At 37.3% G+C, this 12,745-nt stretch overlaps 1 pseudogene; it reads right to left on the bottom strand.

The window, feature by feature from the left end:
• Positions 1–9,481: 9,481 nt before the first annotated feature.
• LOC114608275 lies at positions 9,482–9,604 on the bottom strand (annotated as a pseudogene).
• Between the last annotated feature and the right edge of the window lie 3,141 nt (positions 9,605–12,745).

The raw sequence follows: 12,745 nt of genomic DNA, 5'->3' as shown, positions 1-12,745 counted from the left end.
GATGTTTTTGTCTTTCTAGAAGAGAGTAGAATTTAGACCAGTGAACTAAGTACAGAGAATCTGATGATAGTACTGACATGGGCAGGAATCATTTGATTTCCTGAGAGCCCAAACAAGAGCAAAATAGAAAGGAAAATGTATACAAAGTGTCTTCCTGTGTTAGACCAGCCCATCCTTCCTCACACTGGAGCTCCTGAACCTGTGGCCTTGAAAATCTGGGTTTATACTAACACTTTCCCCTTCTTCCTGCCTTATTCCCTGGCTTTTGAACAGGAATCAAGAACTCAAGAACTGAACCATCTGCTCATATAGCTTTCAAGCCTGAAGACATGGACTAAATTGCACCAGTGGTTTCGTGGCTCTCCAGCGAGCAGATGGCACATGAGGAAGCTTCCAGGTCTCCGCAATCAAGGGACCTTTTCTGTTCTCTCCCTTTCCCCCAAAAAAGTCAAATAAATTCATCAATATCTTTTCTGCTTTATTTTAACCATACACTTTCTCCTATAGAGATAGCAGATATTTCTGAATTTTCCTCATTAATACTAAAACCGATTTACATCTATAAAATATTATGTCTGAAAACTCATTGTAATGACTAAGGCATTGACAAATCAGAATTAACGAAATGTAACTTCAACTTAGAAATCCCTGTTGTTGTTCAGGGCTAAGATTTGAAGAACAAAGCAGAGAAAAATACTTGCCTAAGGGCACAAGACTAAAAGCTATAGCCAAAGTTTTGTTTATCTTTAATTATTTGTTTTTATTTGACATTGGTTCATTTTTGTTTTTCCTTTCTCTTTCTTGCTTACTTCTTTCCTTCTTCCCTTCCTTCCTTTCTTCCCTTCCTTCCTTTCATCCCTTCCTTCCTTTCTTCCCTTCCTTCCTTTCTTCCCTTCCTTCCTTCCTTCCTTCCTTCCTTCCTTCCTTCCTTCCTTCCTTCCTTCCTTCCTTCCTTCCTTCCTGTCCATCAGTCTTTCCCTTCTTTGAGAAAGTATCTTAGTGAATTCAAGGCTGCCATTGAACTCAGTATGAATGATTTTGGGCCCTAACTTTCCTGCCTGTACCTTCTATGAGCTGAAATTACAAGCATATAACATAACATTTGGTTTATATTATTTAAAGGATTGAAATAAAGGGCATCATGCATGCTAGGCAAGCACTGAACTAAGCCATTTCAGTAAATTAACAGCAACCTTGCCTTTCCAATATCATTGAGAGTACCTCATTGACACCACTTATTCCCAACCCACATTCCTTTTTGATTCTTTCAGTGTTCCCTAAATCCATTTTAAATTCAGAGTTACATATATAAATCATATAAGATTGTATAAAAAAACAAAAACAAACAAAAAATGACACAAAAACAAAACACCAACACCACCGTCAGCAACAACAAGAAACAAAAACAGAAACCACAAAGAATGAAAGAGCAAGGAGCCAGTGTGTCCAGTCATTAGTTCCTTTCTATTGAGTCCAATTATACAGCTGCTGTTTATTTCCAAGATAAAATGCCACTCTTGCAACAGTAGGGATATTGACATGGGAAGTCTACTTAGCATTGTTCATATGTTCAGCGATGATCATTTGGGATTGGATAACCTCTCAGAGGGTTGTCCCTAGGCAAAACTGATGTCTTTCAACAGTCAATGATTGCAAGTAGCTCTTCCTCTAGAGGTAGGAACTTGTGAATATTCCCCCAACCACAATAGCATGTCAACTGATGTTCTTATTCAGTTCTTGTTTAGTCAACCATATTTTTGAGAGGTCATGAGTGCAACTTCCCTATTCTGGCTCACCTTCTCCAAGTCCTGTGAAGGAAGTATGTAGTGACTTCAAAAATAGGGTTTTATCTCTACATTCTAAAAGCAAGTGTAAGAGTGGAAGCAAATACATATTCTTCAAGAATGGTTACAGTGAGAGAGAAAGGTATAGATGCAATTGAGGTGTTCTGGGTCATAATTAGATTCACCACTGGGAAGCTGGGTCCTGGCCTGATATCTTGTTTGCTTGAAAGGTCTCTAAAGGGATCTGAAATATTGCTCTGGGAAAACTTTTCTCCTGAGTGTGAATACCTGTCAACTTCTTCATAGCCCCATATTTTTTATATTTTCTTGTCTCCTTCTATCTTTAGAATAACTTTGTTTTCTCATAGCTTTAATTTGAAGCTTCTAGAAATGTTTAAAACTCAAAAATACATCAATCACCATAAATCTATTTCAGTACAGTGTCTGGTGAATGAAAGAATATCAAAATTGTTTTCAGTAACAGGAGAAATGCAGTTTTTTTTCTCGTCTCATTCTTGGCTCTACTGATTCCAATATTTGATAATAAAAATCTGTATTTTTGACCCAGCTGGTTCGATAATTATTTGGAATATTTAGCTCCTTTTATGCTGCTTAATCATTATTATGTGGTGTACTTATCTTGGTTGTTAACAGAAGGTTTTCATCATTAAAATTAAAAGTCTTAATAGAAAAGACTTAATTAATGGTCTTCTCACATTTTGTGGTCTTAGCCACAAGTAACAATCCTTGTCCCATTCAAGTAAACTTGTTTCTCAAAGGTAATTTTTTGCTGTTATTGGTCCTTATTTTGGTTCACATTTTGGGCTTTTGGGCTCATTCTTTTTCTCCTACCTGTATTTATTCTGTCTCATTTCCCCTTTTGTTTTTAACATTTGCCTTTGAGTGAAATATAAACATTTCTGGAGTTTAACTTCCATAAATCCAAGTTTTACTGTGGATTAAAAATAAGTTCATTGTTTTTTGAACCACAGAATAGTTCTACATTTCTTTTTCTTATGCAGAATTTTGAGATTGTTTTTGTTTTCACACACCCATCACCTATGGTGAAGAGGTAAACAATGAGATCACAGGTCATAAAAATCCAGGTATTGCCCTAATGCTGTTGTATTGTTTTCTTCACCATAGTAGTTTGATTTCAGCAGGTGAAAAAGTGCTCTATGCAACCAGGAATGCATCTGTTTATTTGCCATAATGTATGGTTTCATAGAATTAGAAGTTTCTTTGCCTCTCCACTGTCTAGTGAGAAAGTAACTTTTGTTTGATCAACATACTAGATAAAGAATTTTGGAGATATTAACTGAGGATGCAGCCAGCCTTTTGCTTCTCAGTAATGATCAGACCTTCCAACCTTCTTTGAACTCAGATCCTGGCAAGTTCCTTCTTAGGTAGGTCAGAAATTTGACTCCTTTTCTCACTTACAAAGATGGAAACAGTGAGAGTGGTCACTGTTAGCAATGTGTTGAGAGCTTGTCAGAAGATAGGTACCCAGCTAGTGGGTACCCTATACTTTGATCTTAACACAAACTCTCAAGGTTTATAACTGAAATCACTTTCCACTCTTGGAATATGAGAAACATGAGGTTAAGGATATTAAATCTTCCCCCACCCCCCAAAGACCATGTGGCATTGGAGTGCAGAATTTGGATTGAACCATGTGTTTAGCAAATAAATCATTTCTCCCTGCTTACTATTCAATTAAAACCTTTTGAAGTTAATCAGATTATCCTGCCTGTTATTTTCACAAATAAAACCACCCCTTCTGCTTTAATGTCTTGTTAGCCATTCCCATGGCTCATTGAGAAGAGTTAAAGCAGAAAGAAAAATTTTAAAAACTACCTTTCCTAGAATAAAATACTCTGAGTTAAAAAATTAACAATTAAAATGCCACCTTTCCTGACTTCCAAGTCACTTGTTTTTACCATTTTAACAATGAAGGAAAATTAAATTTTATATTCATGTTGGTATTTCTCAAACTGCTTTACCAAATTTACTTCAAAAATTGAAACAAAAAAAATCATTTTGTAAGCAGTTTGAAAAGTGATCCTGCAAATATTACTATTATTCTTAAATATTTATTTATTTCTATCTATCTCTACTATCTACATCTATCTCTATTATGATAGCTATTTACCACTGCCTCCCATTAACTTACCCTAGTGCTCTCCACTTGAGCCCATTCCAATTTATGAATTTCCTTTTAAAAACTGGTCTCATTAACCCCCTGAGTTTAATTAGCATAGCCAATATGCATATCTATCTGTGACCATCCAATGGGGCATGAGTAACTTACAGTGACTATATGTATGTACGTACGTATCTATCTATCTATCTATCTATCTATCTATCTATCTATCTATCTATCTATCTTTCCTTCTAAAAAGAAGAGTAACTCTTTTTTCCCTCAGTAGCTATCACCTTCCAATTACTTCTTAGCTAGGAATATAGACTTAGTAGATCCCGTCCATGTTAGAATTTTGACTGTTTTGGTCTTCGGCAGGTATCCAAAGCTGTAGTGAGTTGATGCATTCAATATCACTGTCATGTATAGAAGTCAGAACAATCTAGAAGAGCCTCTACTTGTGGAAACACAGTCTCACAACAAATTTCTGGTTGTTCTGACTCTTTCAATCTTCTGTTCCCATTTCTTCAATGATCCCTGAGCCTTAGTTGCAGGAATTATGTTGTAGATATAACAGTTGGGATTTGACTCCAGAACTCTGCATTTTGATCTGCTGTAGTTTTCTTAGTAGATTACATCTCCTGTAAAAAAGCATTTCTTTGAAAGAGTGAGATGGAACTGCATTTGGCTGGCTTGAAACTAAGGAAAGATATTCAGAACCAATTTTTGAAGAAGGTTATTTTATTATATATAAAATGTGTTCAAGTAAATTTTAAATAAAATTTATATTTGCTATGCAATATTCACATGCCAGTATAAAATTTTTGTTTATATTCTTACTTATAGTTCCACAAATATTGATTGAAAAATATTCTGTATTTCGATTTAACTATTTTTATCTGTTTATTTTTATTCTTCAAACAATTTATCCCACATGGGTGTATTGTTTTATGAGTATTTCCCACGGTGAGGGCAGACAGTAAATGTTCATGTCCATATAAAATAAGTGCATTAGGTCAGATGTCCAGGGCATTCGATTATCTTAATTAAAAATCTTACCTGTTAACATACATAGTACTGGATTCCAACATTTTATTTGATGGTATCATATCTCATTTTAGAAGTTTCATTAATTTTCTACTACTTTACCCTACAATGGAATGTCCATTTTATTGAAATAGTATAGTTTTATTTTTCTCTGTGTTGCATATTTTAGTTACCATATACTGATAATAAGTACTTTGATTTGGACTAATGAAGGTTATTTCCCATGAAACAAGAAATGTGTATTTTTTTGGAACATACTATCTGGGATTAGGGTATGAATGTTTAATCAAGGATTGGTGCATCTGTGAAATAACATTTCTGTTTCTGAAATCTCAGTGTAAGGTTGCCCTAAATCATTCCTGTTTTCTTTTGTTTATTTTATTCAAAATAGTTTTTTAACCAATATATTTGAATTACTGTTACTTCTCATCAATCTTCTCCCAGATAATCCCAACTTCCCTAACTCTCCAATTCTATTCTTCTCTCTCTCTCTTTCTCTCTCTCTCTCTTTCTTTCTCTCTTTCTGTCTGTCTCTCTTTCCCTCTCTGAAAAATAAACATGCAATTAAGGAAAAATAACAAACCAGAATTAAAAACCAAACAAAACCCCAAACAAACAAACAAAAAACATCAGAATAGAAAACAACAAAAGAACAAGAAACACACACACACACTTATAAAAACACAAAATCAGAAATTATATATAATACACAAGCAAAAGACCAGTAAAATTTAAATATGCCCCCCCCAAAATAACATGAGACAAAGAGAAAACCTACAAAAATAGCATTGAGTTATTTTTGTTTCTCGACTACTCTTGCTAAGCATAGGAACTATGCTTATAAACCTGGTTTACATAATCAGTGAGACATCATTGGAGAAAACTACTTTATTTTTTTCCCTTTGCAAGTAGTTGTCAGTTGAAGAAAACTTCTTGGGTGGGGATGGACACTCTTGTCCATTTTGTCTTCTCAGGGTTGGGACCTTGTATACTTGAGCCTGTACAGTCCTTGTCTATGCTGCCTCAGTTTTTGAATTCATATATGTGACAGTCCTATTATATCTGTAAGACACTTTCCTTGGTGTCATCAATCACCTCTGGGTCTTACAATCTTCCTCCCCATCTTCTGCATCCCTTCCTGGACCCTGGGACAAGGTGCTTGATAATTTAAGACTGCATGGTCTAAACTCTCTTATTCTCACCACATTGTCCGTATCTGGATCTCTGTCTTGGCTTCTGTCTTTTGAAATAGGAAGCTCCTGTGATGATGGCTAAGGAAGACACTGATCTATGGCAGAATGCAATTCAGCAGTATTTTATTTCTATGGAACCATAAATCATCTTTGAATTCTTATACTAAAACCAACTAATAACCTCTCTGTTACCCCACGTTTATTCCTGCTCTTATCTCTGTGTCTGTGTGCAAGAATCCTAGAAGATTTTAGATGTATGACTCACTCCTTCCTCCCGGTTTCTTCTCGGCACACCATCCCACTCTTGACCATGTAGGAAAATATTATTATTACAAAAAATGCAAATAAATTAAAATATTACATTTCCTGTGTAATGGGGTTTTATTCTTAATACAATGATATTTCTTCATCAGTTATTTAGGCCTTTTTAAAAAAATTACTTTATTTACTTACATTCCAGTTGTTATACCCCCTTCAGTCCACCAGCACCCCCACCACAGTTCCTCATCCCTTTCCTCCTCTTCCTTGCCTCTGAGAGGGTGCTCCCATCCAACAGATCTCCCCTTTTTCCTGGGGCCTCAAGTCTCTTAAGGATTAAGTGCACCTTCTCCCACTGAGGTCAGACCAGGCAGACCTCTGCTACATATATGCCAGGGCCTTTGACCAGCCTGTGTGTGTTCCTAGTTGGTGGCTCAGTCTCTGGGAGTTCTCTGAGGTTTGGTTTAGTTGAGACTGTTGGTTTTCCTATGAGGTCACTCTCCCATTCAGCTTCTTCAATCTTACTCCTATTTCAACCATAGGGGTCCTGAACTTCAGTCTAATGCTTGGGTATAAGCATCTTCTTCTTTCTTAGCTGCTGGTAGGGCCTCTCAGGGGACAGCCATGCCAGGCTCCCATCTGTAAGCACATCATAGTCGTGTCAGGTTTGGTGTCACCACATGAGATGAATCTCAAGCTGAGCCGATCATTGAACAGACTTTCCTTCAGTCTCTTCTACACTTTTGTTCCTACAATTCCTCAGGAAAAAAGGAAATAGTTCTACCTGAAGATCCAGCTATACCAGTGTTGGGTATATATCCAAAAGATTCCCACCATACCACAAGGACACATCCTCTATCATGTTCATAGCAGCCTCATTTATAATAGCCAGAAGCTTGAGATAACCCAGATGTCTCTCAACTGAAGAATAGATACAGAAAATGTGGTTCATTTACACAATGGAATACTATTCAGCTATTAAAAGCGAGGACGTCATGAATTTTGCAGGTGAATGGATGGAACTAGAAAAAGATCACCCTGAGTGAGGTAATTCAGACCCGAAAGGCCATGCATGGCATGTACTCACTGATAAGTGGATATTAGTCATAAAGTACAGAATACCTACAGACTATAAGAAGTGGAACAAGCAGAAATGCCCAAGTGAGGAGGCTTTAATATCACTTAGAATGATGAAGGAATAATCACAGAAGGCAGAGGGAGGAGATGGGTGGGAGAGGGAGGAGGAGAGGAAAAGAGGAACAGGATCAGATATGGTAGTGAGGACAGGAGAGAAGCCCAGAGGGCCAAGAGAATAAATGGAAATAAGCAGCCTGGGAAGATGAGAGGTAAGGGGACACTCTAGAAAATACCAGAGACATGAGAGGTGAGATGTTCTCAGGATTCCTTGGGGGTGACCTTAGTCAAAATGCCCAACAAGAGGAAAGGGAACTTGAAGAGTAAACCTCCAGTAGATAGACATGTATCAAGTTGAGGGACAGGGTTACTAACCCTAAGTCAAAATTCCTTACCCAGAATTATTCCTGTCTAGAAAAGCTGCAAGAACAAAAATTAGGCCTTTTTTAAACTACAAATTTACTCTTTAGTGTAAACTGGAATAAGCAAACTTCAATTATTCTACTTTTTAAAAACTTCTTATTGGTTCTTTGTGAATTTTGCATCATGCACCACTATCCCACTCATCTCACCCTCCCTTGTAAGTGCCCTCCAACCTTGCAACCTCCTCACCAACAGGAAAAAAAAACTGCATTGTGAAAGCTCTACTGTGTCACAGTGTGTATCATTGTTCTGGTATAAGGTAGGGTGGCTCACCAACAACCTCTGCAACCAGGGCCAGCTCTACCCTACTACCAAGGTGAAGTCAAGGGCCTGCTCTTCCAAGTGTCGCTCTTGCTAAGGGAAATGACCAATTCTCCCAGTCTTATGAGCCCGAGGCAAGCTCTCCCGCCTGCTATAGATGGCGAGGGAACAAGTAGAAGAGGAGGACATCACATTTTTCAGCAGATGAGAGACAGGGCTTGCTCTCCAGGGTTCATGCCCTCAGAAACAGTTCACAACTTTTGTACCCAGGGACTCTACTGTGCTGTTTAGGCAAGATGTAGAGCATGGTTTCCTGAGTGCTATAGCTGGAGGGACAGGGCCAGCTCTCCTGCTGTCATGATCCCAGGGCCAATCCTCTTGCATACAGGTGTTGAGTGACAAGCAGGGAGGTGGTATCTCTCCCTCCTTTACACCACTTTACTAGAGAGGAGTGGTGGGGCCAGCTCTCTCAAGATCCTATCCTTAGGTGGCTCACCTGTAGCCCCTGCAATGGGCAGGGCCTGCTCTCCCAAGTATTTCAGCTGGCTAGGGCTAATGTTCAGGTTTTGGACTCTTATGCTTCCTGGACCAGCTCTCCCATGATGCCTAGGTGAGGGATTGGGCCAGTTCTCTACAATCTTCAGACAGGGAGAATACCTGATCTTAGGTAGCTACAGAACCTGGCTGCTGCAGGGCCATAGACACAGACTTGACCCATGGTGGCATCACAAGCCAGAACCCTACCGTGGTCTCAGGTGGAATCACCAACTACTCACATCAGGCTGTTCCTCACTATCTTCGAGTTTCCAGTTCTGCCTCTCTTCATTGTGCCCATAGCCTTCTGTTCCTTTTTCTCTTCCATTTCTTCACTACTTCCTTGCTGCTGTTAGAGGCACTTGGGACCTCTGAATGTCTAGAGTCCCCTCATGTACTATGGTGTAATATTCATCTCCAGCATGGTGTGTCCCCAAGGCCAATAGAGCACTGGACTGATGGTCATTTCAGCCTACCTTCCTTTCTGGGCCTTATGGTGTCCGTCTGATGGTCACCTTGAACTCTCTACTTGCCATTCCTGTCCAAGTGGCTGTCTGCCAGGGTTGTCTGTTTCAGGTTAACTTCAGCTGAGACCCTTAGTCCCAGGTGGGGTTCTTCTTGACTCTAGGTTGCTACTTGTCCTAGGAGACCATAGATGCCTACTTATTGCCCAACTGGTTGTGGTCTCAAGCTTGCTTTTTTCAGAGAATGTTAGGCTACTAATCATTCAGACGTTCAAAGGTCAGAACACTAAGCATATCTGTCCTCTGTGCGACCAACTGATGCACATGAGACACAGCAGCCACACCCACACTGTCTCTATGGGAGGGTACTCTACTGTTCAAAACTGATTCAAAGCAGCTAGTCCATCTAAATTAGCCTTTCACTCAAAGTTGTTTATTCTGTGTTGTTCTTTTAAATTATTTTATGATTCAATAGCATCTTATTTCTTTTGATTGTATTATACTTGTATATTTGGTCAACATTTTATTTATTTAATCTATTTTCTTAATAATAATTTGCTTGGGGCTTTACACCATTAGAATATATTTATTTATGTCATGTAACCAAACAGCCTATTCTAACATCAACTTTTATATAAGATCAGTGTCAATTTCACTTTCTTCCCTTATTCTGCTCACAAAAATAATTTCCAAAAATTTTATCTCAATTTCATACCCTTCCTATGTGTGACTAGACTAATAACTCTTTCTAAATGTTTGACTATTTAAACATAAACATACTAAGATGAAGATTACTCCAACCATGCTTACAGGCCATAAAGCACAATTTGTTGATTAGACTAGAGTCACATGAGAAGCACCCAATAGCTGTTTTTAGCAGGATTTATTTGGTATAAAAGCTTTATATGTATATTGTAATATAGATAATGTAAATTTTAAATGAAAATAAAGTGTATGTAAAGACAACGTGGAGTACATAAAATGAAAGCATTGAAGATTTGGAGATATACAGATAGAACGGTCAGTGTGACAATCATGCAGATGAGACCTAAAGGCTCTCAGGTGCTAAATCCTAACACATTCCCCATAAGTTAAATAATAGGGATAAAGCTACTGAATAGATCATACATATCCTTTTGTTACTCATTTCCTGATTAAAAAATAAATCTGATATCTACATTAAGTAGAAAGTCTAGTTTTTTCTCTAACTCAGAGATGAAAGGTATTTTGTTCCCATCTCAGATATTTCAATTATAGTGGATAATTGATGAAGCTTTAAATGGCTCAATAAATTAACTTTTTATTTTTACTTTTAATAAATTGAGTAATCATAACTTTTTAAAGACTTTTTGTATCTTGTAATTTGTAACAATTTTCTGGCTGCCAGCATGCACAATGATCTTACAGAGGTCATTCAAGTTATTCACGTTGAAATTTCCTTTTCTCTGAGTTAGGGAACACAAGGCCTTCATCCCATTAACATTGCCACCATCAAATAAAATATTGTGTGAAAGAGGCAAACTGAAGGGAGTGGAGTGTTGGCTCCTGTGTAACTGCCAGTTGTTTTCAGAACTGTTAGAAATTTAATCATCTCTCATCTTAGATTTGCTATGACACAGTATATAATACAAATGAGGGAGATGCTGGTATCTAAACATCCTAGGATACAGCTCTATATTTTCCTCTACCTAAAATTTTAGTTCATCTCAAGAAGAAACAGAGGATTTATATCATGTGACAATCAAAGTCATTGCAGGTGACAAAGTAGCAATGTTTTCCCAGTAGGGTGTAAATTCTAGTGGAATGATAATGCATAAAAGGAAAATTTGATATAATATATACCAAAGCAATATTATGGATAGATGTTAGACATATTATGTTAGGAAGGGTGACATTTTTCTTAAATTTTGTGATGAGGAACATTCCTAAACATGACAAGTGTGTTAAGTTGATTGATAACGCTTCAGGTTTGAGATGAAGATATGTAAACAGGGGTTTCTCCGCATAACATACAGTAAGAATCTAGACAATGAAGGATGGTAAAATGTGTCATACATGTCAGCCTATGAGTTCTGAAATGTGAGTCATAGATTAGTCTAATCAAAGTTTATAAAGTTCATTTTACCCTTTGTCCTCTGTGGAGCAATAACCAGGTACATTTTCAACAATGTGTGCTAACTAGAACTGTAGCAAGGTCTATATTCTAGAAAGTCTCAAGTAAATAAAATAGATAAAACTGTACCTGAGAAAGTAGAGAAAGTACAGGCAGATGGACAATGCTGAAATGTGTGTTCTCCACCCTGAGCGTAGTGGTTAAGAGCACTGACTGATCTTCCACAGGTCTTGAATTCAATCCCAGCAACTACATGGTAGCCCACAACAATCTGTAATGGCATCCAATACATTCCGATCTTAATTCCAACATTTTCTAGCTTTTAAATATAAGACATAATTTACTGAACCTATAAAATAAGTAGTTTCATTACTTGAAACATCTATAAAGTTGAAATCCTCTTTCTATTTGGGTTCCCATGTAGAACAAATAAGAAGACACTCCATTGAAGCAATTGGCTCAGTAAGTGAGGCAACTACTGACATTGTCATTATAGAACAGGCTCTCAGTTAAGAGATGCATAGTTGTTTGATGAACATAAATTTGCCTCAAAGAAGTGAGACCTGGGGAGAAAGGGTGTAAGCAAGGACAGAAATACCTGTCACACAATGTCTGCCTCTAAGGAAGAGTGTAAAGGTTTACAGACACTTCAGTAGACATACATAAAGGTGACACAGGCCTATACAATTAAAGACATTACAGGAGTCTATCCTTTCAATTAAACATAGCCCTGTAATCATTCTGTAATGAGAAATAATTTTTTTCTGTTTTCTATTCACTGGTTATGCAATCATGTGAAAGATGTGGGTATAATGCAATAAAGGTTAAAAAATTATAGAAAATAAAGGTCATAGGAAAAATTTGACATTTTTATCAAGCATTTAAAATATACAGTATAATAATATTGCTTGAGAAAAGCTCACAGTTATTTGGAGAAAACCTGACTGTTCAGATCTGAGTACATTTTAGTAGGAAGCTGCCATAGAAACTGCTTTTCACAGAAAGAGGAAGTTCCACAAACATACCAGTGGGGGTTTTCCTCTAAATTTACTGCACTTTCACTGGTGTGGCAGAAAATTACACCTTTTGAAGATACATTTACTCAAATGATAACATGCAAAAAAGCAAACAGGTGTATGAAAAAATATTCACCATGAATAATCATAAGGAAAATGCAAATGAAAAACACAGTGAGATATCACTTCTCCCAGAGGGACATGGCTATCATCAAGAAAATCAAACACAGGAATATTGGAGGAGAATATAGAAAACTCTGGGAAGGGGTATGGTGAAAAGTCCTGGAAATGGTTTGTAAAGAGTCTGTAAGTTACAGTTAGAGAAGAATGAGAGGTGCTGGTGCAGTCGTTCACAGCAGGGCAACTATATGTTCTATC

The sequence above is a fragment of the Grammomys surdaster genome, unplaced genomic scaffold (assembly GCF_004785775.1).
Source record: "Grammomys surdaster isolate TR1022 unplaced genomic scaffold, NIH_TR_1.0 125888, whole genome shotgun sequence".
Lineage (NCBI taxonomy): Eukaryota > Metazoa > Chordata > Mammalia > Rodentia > Muridae > Grammomys > Grammomys surdaster.
Note: the sequence above shows the minus strand (reverse complement) of the source record. Positions and strands in the feature narration are given on the sequence as shown.